The following is a 10,545-nucleotide window of genomic DNA, read 5'->3' as shown; positions in this document are numbered from 1 at the left end:
CAATAACACATTCACTCACAACGCATTAAATATTGTGGAGTGTGAGTCGCATTTCGTCTGAAATCAAACAGACGTTCCTACGAGCCGATAGCGACGTCACAACATGGCGACGTGTTCCCTACTCAATTGGGTTTCTTCTTCTAATTTAACTCTATTATCTTTTCCTAGTCAAACTCTAATAACTTTAAGATATTCTAATGAAATTAAGTTGTGAATTTTAGCCTATAAATAGGGCTTTTAGCAATCCTAGAGATTTTGATTCAATGATAAAATTAATTGAGTTTGTGAAAATTTTGGAAGAACTTTGTATTATTTCGGGTTTCGAATTTGTTTGTTTCTCTATCTTGTACCCACTTTTTTTTTGCCCACTTCGGAAAAAATTTTCTGTGTAAATATTTATATCCAATTTTTCTCGTTTTTCATTCGTGTTCGTTGCTTACTTCGGGTTTAACACAACAAATATCTACTCACATCATCATCAATTTACACCACTAATCGCTAAGCATAGCTACTTCAAACTGCAAAAGTTCTCTACAAATTTATAAAAGCTAAGAATGAAGTGAAAATTTTCTTCCCTCTTTGATTTGCAATTGACAAGAAGTATTTATAAGTCCTCTTCTAAATTTAGAAAACGACCAAATTCTCTTTCATTAATCGAGAAATTTCATAAAATCGTCGCGACGCAAATCCTTATTCGTCGCGACATTGTCGTAATTTCCTACAATTTGTTGATTTCTTCAAACTCGATAAGCAAATTCGCAATGTTCTACTTGCTACTAACTCTTTTCAACCTATACATCAAGCTCAAATGAGATTAAAACATCCTAAACACTAAAATTAACTAAAAATGGAAAAAAAAATTAAATTCTAAAACATAAAAAACAACATAAACATAGAAATTCTACTTGAAAGCAAGCACTAACCCAGAGTGCAATTAATCCAAAATAATATAGCAAATAAGATGCTGTCATGACCTACCAATTCTTTCTTTTAAAATTTTAATCTATATTACTTTTTATTTAACTCATGGAATAAGTTATTAGATGTTTTTTTTTTCACCGATTGAGTCTTAATTCTATTAATATCAGTATTATTGTCAACGCGGGAGGACATGGGTTCGAGTGCGTTGAAGCGCATTATCCTTCTATTTAAGGGTTAGGGAGAGGGGCTATGAGTAGTTCTAGGCATTGTATCAAAAAGAGCAAATATGATAAGAACCTATAATGAGATTAATGTTAAAAAAAGATGTAAATTATGAGTAAAAAAAAATTAAACACATAAATTCATTAGATAAATCAATACTAAATGCACGATAGTTATTTATCACGGTTTTGTCATCAATTATGAGTTACTGTCGAGTTGATTTGTGGCATCAACTCAATGAAAAACATTATTAATATATACAAGTGATGGAGATAATAAATTATACATATTAAAATCAAAATTTATAAAATATATTAAGATAAAGTTTTAATAATTTAATTGGCACGGGTTCCAGTCCCATCTTATGTATATTTTTTAATTGGTTTTCCTAAAATGAAAAAACCTAAAATACCCTTGAATTATATAACTTTTTTAATTACGAAAGGACATTTTCGTAATTTTTTGACTAAGTTGGTGACTCGGTTGAGGGTGACACCGACTCAGTCAGGGGCTTAATAAATAGTAAGTATATATATACAACTGATGAAAATAATATATTGTGCATATTAAAACCAAAATGTATAAAAATACATTAAAATAAAGGTTTAGAATTGGCATAGGTTCAAATCTCACCATATGCATATTTTTTAATTGGTTTTTGTTAAAATGAAAAAGACTAAAATTACCTTGAATAATATAACCTTTTTTAATTATGAAAGAACATTTTTATAATTTCTTGATCAAGTTGGTGACCCGGTTGAGGGTGACACCAATTTAGTCAGGGGCTTAATAAATAGTAAGTATAGATATACATCTGATGAATATAAGGAATTGAGCATATTAAAATCAAAATGTATAAAATATATTAAAATAAAGACATGGGTTCAAATCTCACCATATGTATATTTTTTAGTTAGTTTTTGTTAAAATGAAAAGACTCAAATAACCTTAAATAATATAACTTTTTTAATTACGAAATGACATTTTTGTAATTTTTTGATCGAGTTGATGACCCGGTCAAGGGTGATACCAACTTAGTCAATGGCTTAATTAATAGTATAGATGTTGATCATGCATGCATATTATTTGAATCAATACTTTATTTGGGCTATTATTTGAATCAATACTCAATTTCTAAGATCAGGGTTACTTGTCAGGCATTCGTTTGGCACGGGTTCGAATCGTGTTATTCCCATCCCCTTCCTCTAATATTGTATTAAAAAAGAGGGTTTTTTTGGGTAAACTACATTAATAGTTACCCAATTATGGTTTTTTTTTTGTCACTCAACTATAAAAAATTACAAAATGGTCATCCAACTATGAAATGTTAAAAAATGGTCACCCAACTATTCATTTTTTTCTTTTTTAATCATCCAACTATCTTGGATTTTTCGGTGTTTCCATTTTTACGTTAGCCAACTGGTAGCGGCGTCCATGGGTTGGGCCACAACTCGGTTCCAAAATATTTTTCAAGCCCAGATGGGCCAGCCTGTCCCGCCCAAAAATATTATTTTTATAATTAAATTTTAACCTAAAAATATTTTTTTATTATTAAATTGAATTCAAGCCAATCCGGTCCAGTTTAAAGAACAAAAAAACACATATTGAGAGAACTCAAATCTAATCTATTTTACTTTAAAACTAAAAAAAAGTCCATTAAATTTGGGTTTAATTGAATTGATTCGTATGATCACTTCATTTTAATCAGGGATGGGGAACTCTCAATTTTTATTTAATTTATAAATAATTATAATTTTTTTATAATGTAAAATACATATATTATTTTTAAAATAGTGAAACAAATTTAAAATTCTATGTAAAATTTATTTATTTTTAAATGTCATAAAGAAGTTATTGATGATTTTTATTTATTTAAAAAATTATAAATTAAATAAAAATAAAAATATTTATAAAAATTTGAAACTTTATCAAATAAGGCACAAAAACAATAAACAGAACTCATTTTTATCAAAATAAATCCAAAAATTCAAACACCAAATTAGTTTAAAAACAAAGAATAAATCGAATTATCATAAAACATTTAAAAAATTTCAAAGAAATCCGATTAAACTGAACCAAAATTACCTTACTTTTTCCTTTATACCAACACTTTAATTAATATTCTTATAAGCCGATTGAGTCTTAGCTTGATTGACTTAGTCATTATTGTCAATACAGGAAGACGTGAGCTCGAGTGTGCTGAAACGTATTATCCTCTTATTTATGAGTAGTTTTAAGCATTGTGCTCAAAAAGAGCAGATATAATCAGAACGTTAAATAAAAAAAAATCTAACATGTAATCACTTTCAAAATCTAAAATGTGATTTCTACTTTATAAAAAATAATTAAGTAATAGTATTTAAGTATATCTTATGATCAAATTTTCTTTTTGTTGATGTTGATACCCACCTTTTATATTGAAATACATTATTAAGGGTGAAGGGGTGATGGCCCATTTGATTCACGTGATGCACATGAATAACATGTTTTTAAAATTGGATTGATAGTTAAATTGGTCCATTTATTAATTTTCGGTTTTAACAATTTAATTGGCCTATTCGGCTCAAAGTAAATTAATTCTTTTAAATGAAAAAAATTATAAAATATTATAAAATCTGGTTCTACTATTTTTTTATAACTCGATTCAATTGATCCGTACCTATTTGTGAGTCAAACAATTTTTTATCACTCTCCAAAGCAATAACTTGACATGTTCTTAATCCAATCGACTGATCGAGTAGACATCACTTATTTCAAGCTCACAAAAAAAAAAGTGATCTAAAATAGACTATACCCGGATTATCAGGCAAGCTGGCCATCAAGTTTGCAACAAAATTTTGCTTCACAAAAATGTGGTTGATTTTCACCTCCACATGTACACAATAATTGCCTTGTCAGTCTCAAGTACTATTAGGGTTGGAAAAAAAATCAAGAAATCTAAAATCCATTTGAATAAATAGGGGCGTTCAAATAGTCGGTTCAGTTATTAATCGAATTACTCAAAATGTAAAATTTGTTAACCGTTAATCGAACCGAATTTTTTTTCAAATACATTAACCGAATCGAAATATTTCGGTTAACTGAATTAACTAAAATTTTTATTTTTTGTCTTTTGGTTAAAATAAGTATAAAACATATAAAATATATATTGTTAATGTTTATTTTTTTAATAGTTTAAAAAATATATTATATATACTATATATATTTATTTCGGTTAATTACCCGATTTCGAATCGAATTAACCGATAATCAAAATTTTAAAAAATCATTAACCGACCTTCGACCGAACTAAATTCGACTATCGGCCGATTAACCGAATTAGATCGGTTCAGTTGATCAATTCAGTTTTGACCAAACTATGAACACCCCTATGAATAAGTAGTGTTTATAAGTTAAAAACTATAATTATTCTGATCAAAATGAATAAACTTTATTTTATGGAATAAATATAAATATCCGAAAATAGTAAAAATAACCTCAATAAAATTAATTTTCAAAAAATATTGTATAATAGTTACTGATTATTTTTTATTTTCTTTGAAAATTTAATTTTTAAAAATATTTATAAAAAAAAATTGAAATTTTACTAAATAAAATCTATAAAATAAAATCATTTTGTTAAATAAAATTCAAAAATCCAAAACCCAATATGAGTATAAAAGCTCGAATAAATATTAGTATTATCCAACAAACCAAATGATTAGAAAAGTTAATGACTAAGAAAATCAACAAACTAACCAAGCAATCTCTCGACTCCTCGCACTCAATGAGCTGGATTGGTACAATCAACTAGGCTTTGATCTCTAATTTTCCTACCTTTCATTATGTTTATGGGTTACAATCACTAACATACATTTATATCATCAATTCAAGCAAGCAATTATAACACATTCACTCTCAACGCATTAAATATTGTGGAGTGTGAGTCGCATTTCGTCTGAAATCGAACCGACGTTTCTACGAGCCGATAGCGACGTCACAACATGGCGACGTGTTCCCTACTCAACTGGGTTTCTTCTTCTAATTTAACTCTATTATCTTTTCCTAGTCAAACTCTAATAACTTTAAGATATTCTAATGAAATTAAGTTGCGAATTTTAGCCTATAAATAGGGCTTTTAGCAATCCTAGAGATTTTGATTCAATGATAAAATTAATCGAGTTTGTGAGAATTTCGGGAGAACTTTGTATTATTTCGGGTTCGAATTTGTTTGTTTCTCCATCTTGTACCCACTTTTTTTTTTGCCCACTTCGGAAAAAATTTTCTATGTAAATATTTATATCCAATTTTTCTAGTTTTTCATTCGTGTTCGTTGCTTACTTTGGGTTTAACACAACAAATATCTACTCACATCATCATCAATTTACACCACTAATCGCTAAGCATAGCTACTTCAAACTGCAAAAGTTCTCTACAAATTTATAAAAGCTAAGAATGAAGTGAAAATTTTCTTCCCTCTTTGATTTGCAATTGACAAGAAGTATTTATAAGTCCTCTTCTGAATTTAGAAAACGACCAAATTCTCTTTCTTTAATCGAGAAATTTCATACAATCGTCGCGACGCAAATCCTTATTCGTCGCGACGTTGTCGTAATTTCCTATAATTTGTTGATTTCTTCAAACTCGATAAGCAAATTCGCAATGTTCTACTTGCTACTAACTCTTTTCAACCTATACATTAAGCTCAAATGAGATTAAAACATCCTAAACACTAAAAACAACTAAAATTAACTAAAAATAGAAAAAATAACAATTAAATTCTAAAACATAAAAAACAACATAAACATAGAAATTCTACTTGAAAGCAAGCACTAACCCAGAGTGCAATTAATCCAAAATAATATAGCAAATAAGATGCTGTCATGACCTACTAATGGAATAAGTTATTAGATGTTATTTTTTTGACCGGTTGAGTCTTAATTCTATTAATATCAATATTATTGTCAACGCGGGAGGACATGGGTTCGAGTGCATTGAAACGCATTATCCTTCTATTTAAGGGTTAGGGAGAGGGGCTATGAGTAGTTCTAGACATTGTATCAAAAAGAGCAAATATAATAAGAACCTATAATGAGATTAATGTTAAAAAAAGATGTAAATTATGAGTAAAAAAATTAAACACATAAATTCATTAGATAAAACAATACTAAATGCACGATAGTTATTTATCATGATTTTGTCATCAACTATGAGTTACTATCGAGTTGATTTGTGGCATCAACTCAATGAACAATATTATTAATATATACAAGTGATGGAGATAATAAATTATACATATTAAAATCAAAATGTATAAAATATATTAAGATAAAGTTTTAATAATTTAATTGGCACGGGTTCAAGTCCCATCTTATGTATATTTTTTAATTGGTTTTCCTAAAATGAAAAACCTAAAATACCCTTGAATTATATAACTTTTCTAATTACGAAAGGACATTTTCGTAATTTTTTGACTAAGTTGGTGACTCGATTGAGAGTGAAACTGACTCAGCCAGGGGCTTAATAAATATTAAGTATATATATACAATTGATGAAGATAATATATTGTGCATATTAAAACCAAAATGTATAAAAATACATTAAAATAAAGGTTTAGAATTGGCATAGGTTCAAATCTCACCGTATGTATATTTTTTAGTTGGTTTTTGTTAAAATGAAAAGACTAAAATACCCTTGAATAATATAACCTTTTTTTAATTATGAAAGAACATTTTTATAATTTCTTGATCAAGTTGGTGACCCGGTTGAGGGTGACACCAACTCAGTCAGGGGCTTAATAAATAGTAAGTATAGATATACAACTGATGAATATAACGAATTGTGAATATTAAAACCAAAATGTATAAAATATATTAAAATAAAGTTTTGGTTTAGTGGTGAATTTAAAATTTTAGTAATGTAATTGACATGGGTTCAAATCTCACCATATGTATATTTTTTAATTGGTTTTTGTTAAAATGAAAAGACTCAAATAACCTTGAATAATATAACTTTTTTAATTACAAAAGGACATTTTCGTAATTTTTTGACCGAGTTGGTGGCCCGGTTAAGGATGATACTAGCTTAGTCATTGGCTTAATTAATAGTATAGATGTTGATCATGCATATTATTTGAATCAATACTTTCTTTGGGCTATTATTTGAATCAATACTCAATTTCTAAGATGAGGGTTCTTGTCAGGCATTCGTTTGGCACATGTTCGAATCGTGTTACCTCCATCTCCTTCCCCTAATATTGTATTAAAAAAGAGGGGTTTTTTTTTGGGTAAACTACATTAATAGTCACCCAACTATGGTTTTTTTTGTCACTCAACTACAAAAAACTACAAAATGGTCATCCAACTATGAAAAGTTGAAAATTGGTCGCCCAACTATGAAAAGTTGAAAAATGGTCACCCAACTATTCATTTTTTAATTTTTGATCATCCAACTATCTTAGATTTTTTAGTGTTTCCATTTTGCCATTAGCCAACCGGTCGCGGTGTCCACGGGTTGGGCCATGACTCGGTTTCAAAATATTTTTCAAGCCCAAACGGGCCAGCCTAACCCGCCCAAAAAACCCGTTTTAAAATTAAAAATATTAAAAAATATTTTTTATTTACTATTTTATATATTTTTATAATTAAATTTTCACCTAAAAATATTTTTATTATTATTTAAATTGAATTCAAGCCAATCCGATCCAGTTTAAATTACAAAAATCATTTTCCAAGCCCAACCCAAGACAAGTCAAGCCTATTGGGTTGGGTTTCGGGTTCCTATCATTCAAGATGTTGCAATAATAACTATATCAATCAAACTAAGATTTAATTGAAAAAACAGGTATTGAGAGGACTCAAATCTAATCTATTTTACTTTAAAACTAAAAAAATTCCATTGAATTTGGGTTTAATTGAATTGATTCGTATAATCACTTCATTTTAATCAGAGATAGGGGAAGAGTTTGTTTTATTTAATTTATAAATAATTATAATTTTTTGATAATGTAAAATACATATATTATTTTTAAAATAGTGAAACAAATTTAAAATTCTATGTAAAATTTATTTATTTTTAAATGTCTTAAAGAAGTTATTGATTATTTTTATTTATTTGAAAAAATTATAAATTAGTTTAAAAACAAAGAATAAATCGAATTATCATAAAACATTCAAAATATTTCAAAGAAATCCGATTAAACTGAACCAAAATTACCTTACTTTTACCATTATACCAACACTTTAATTAATATTCTTATAAGCCGATTGAGTCTTAGCTCGATTGGCTTAGTCATTATTGTCAATGCAGGAGGACGTGAGTTCGAGTGCGCTGAAACATATTATCCTCTTATTTATGAGTAGTTTTAGGTAGTACGCTAAAAAAGAGCAGATATAATGAGAACGTATAATAAAATTATTCAAAAAAATTAATATTCATATAATTACTTTTAAAAGCTAACATTTAATCACTTTTAAAATCTAAAATGTGAATTCTACTTTATAAAAAATAATTAAGTAATAGTATTTAAGTATATCTTATGATCAATTTTCCTTTTTGTTGATGTTGATACCCACATTTTATATTGAAATACATTATTAAGGGTGAAGGGGTGATGGCCCATTTGATTCACGTGATGCACGTGCTGCCACCTAACAATGTCTTACATGTGGCACTTGGCACCGGCTTTATAAAATGAAATTTTACTTTTTTTGGCATAATGACTCTTTTGATCCTTTAACTTTACGAAAAAGTCATTTTAGTCATTCATTTAATTTGTTATCCTTTTTAGCCCTTAAACTTGCGTTTTTTGTCAAATCACCATAAAATAGATAGAAAAGTTGATACTACATACACGTAAATTGTCACGTGGATGACATGTCAACATTTAATTTTATATATTTTTAAAATTTTAAATATTAATTAATGCTAACATATTATCCATGTGTATCCCACGTGCAAATTAACAAACGTTAACTTTTTTATTCATTTTGGGGTGATTTGACGAAAAATACAAGTTTAAGGGTTAAAAGAGGTGAAAAATAATAGGAAGGCTAAAATGACCTTTTTTCGTAAAGTTGGAGGACAAAAAAGGCATTATGCTTTTTTTTCAACAGTTAAATTTTAGTCATTCCTTAAAACATATCATACATACTAAAATAATATTTTAAAAAATAAAATTCTTTTAGTATAGTTAAAATACTCACAATTGATGTAATTTTACATCTAGAAGATAAGTGGAAGATTTATTTGCAACATAAACCCTTTTACTATTTTATTGTTTATTATAAGGGCTTCCATCTTTTTCATTTACTAATTTAATCCTTATAGTTTTATAGTTTGTAACACCCCACACCTGGCCCGGATGTTGTGGCCGAATCTTGAGGAATTACATAAACTTGTTTAGAAACTAAAATATAACTCTTGAAAATTAGGTGATCTTAAAAAGTTAGTTTTCGCAAACCTCTTTCTAGTTTTTAGAAAATTTGAGTTTTAAGTTATTCATTTTATGGAAGATTGTTTAATTGGTTAATTTGTTTTGCAGTGGAAATTTTAGAGTACTAAATTTTGAAAACCATGACTTTAATTTGTGAAAACATATAACTTTGCAGTTACGATAAAAATATAAAACAACCAAATGAGAAATTAAGTCTAAAATAGTTTATAGTCCAAAAAGTCTGAAAAGTCCAGAATAATTATAAAAAAAACGTAAATTGTCTTATTTATTAATCAAAATATCAATCCGAGCTCTCGCACGCTGCTCGGTCCTAGGTTTGTTGATCACCTAAGAAGATGAACATAATTGGGTGAGCTTACAAGCTTAGTGTGTAACTCAGCCCATACAAATAGAACATATAGCAAAATCATGGAAAAGTCATAGTGCGAACAGTTACAAATGCATGACATATCTCGCGATGCAATATGACAGATAGATCGATTACAAATATAGGTGCAATTACATATACATATACATATACATATGCAGATATAGATACAGATACAAATACATATACAGATCCTACTCCCATCCGCTACACACTAGCTTCGTCCATCTCTACACGCCAATTAGGGTAATAAATATCCATCCAACCCCATACACCATAATAGTGAGTATATGTCACTTTTCAAAATAGTGCAGTCAAGCTGCCAAAAATCATGTGGTAATCTACCAAAAGCAGATAAGTGTGGTCAAGTCACCAGAACAGATATGTGGTTTAAACAACTAGATAAGATTGATCATTAAACTGCCAACACTTCCTTCGTCACATAATTATCTCACCCCAATGCATATGCAATTACTAACTAGATACCCAGATACACACATTTCATACATGTTTTACGCATCAAAACATGCTAACATACTTTCAAAAGTTGCACATACAGAAACAGAATTTCAAATTTCATACATAAAGGTCATACATAACA

This window comes from Gossypium hirsutum, chromosome D05 (assembly GCF_007990345.1).
Source record: "Gossypium hirsutum isolate 1008001.06 chromosome D05, Gossypium_hirsutum_v2.1, whole genome shotgun sequence".
NCBI lineage: Eukaryota > Viridiplantae > Streptophyta > Magnoliopsida > Malvales > Malvaceae > Gossypium > Gossypium hirsutum.
The sequence above is the reverse complement of the archived record's forward strand: the minus strand, read 5'-3'. Positions refer to the sequence as shown.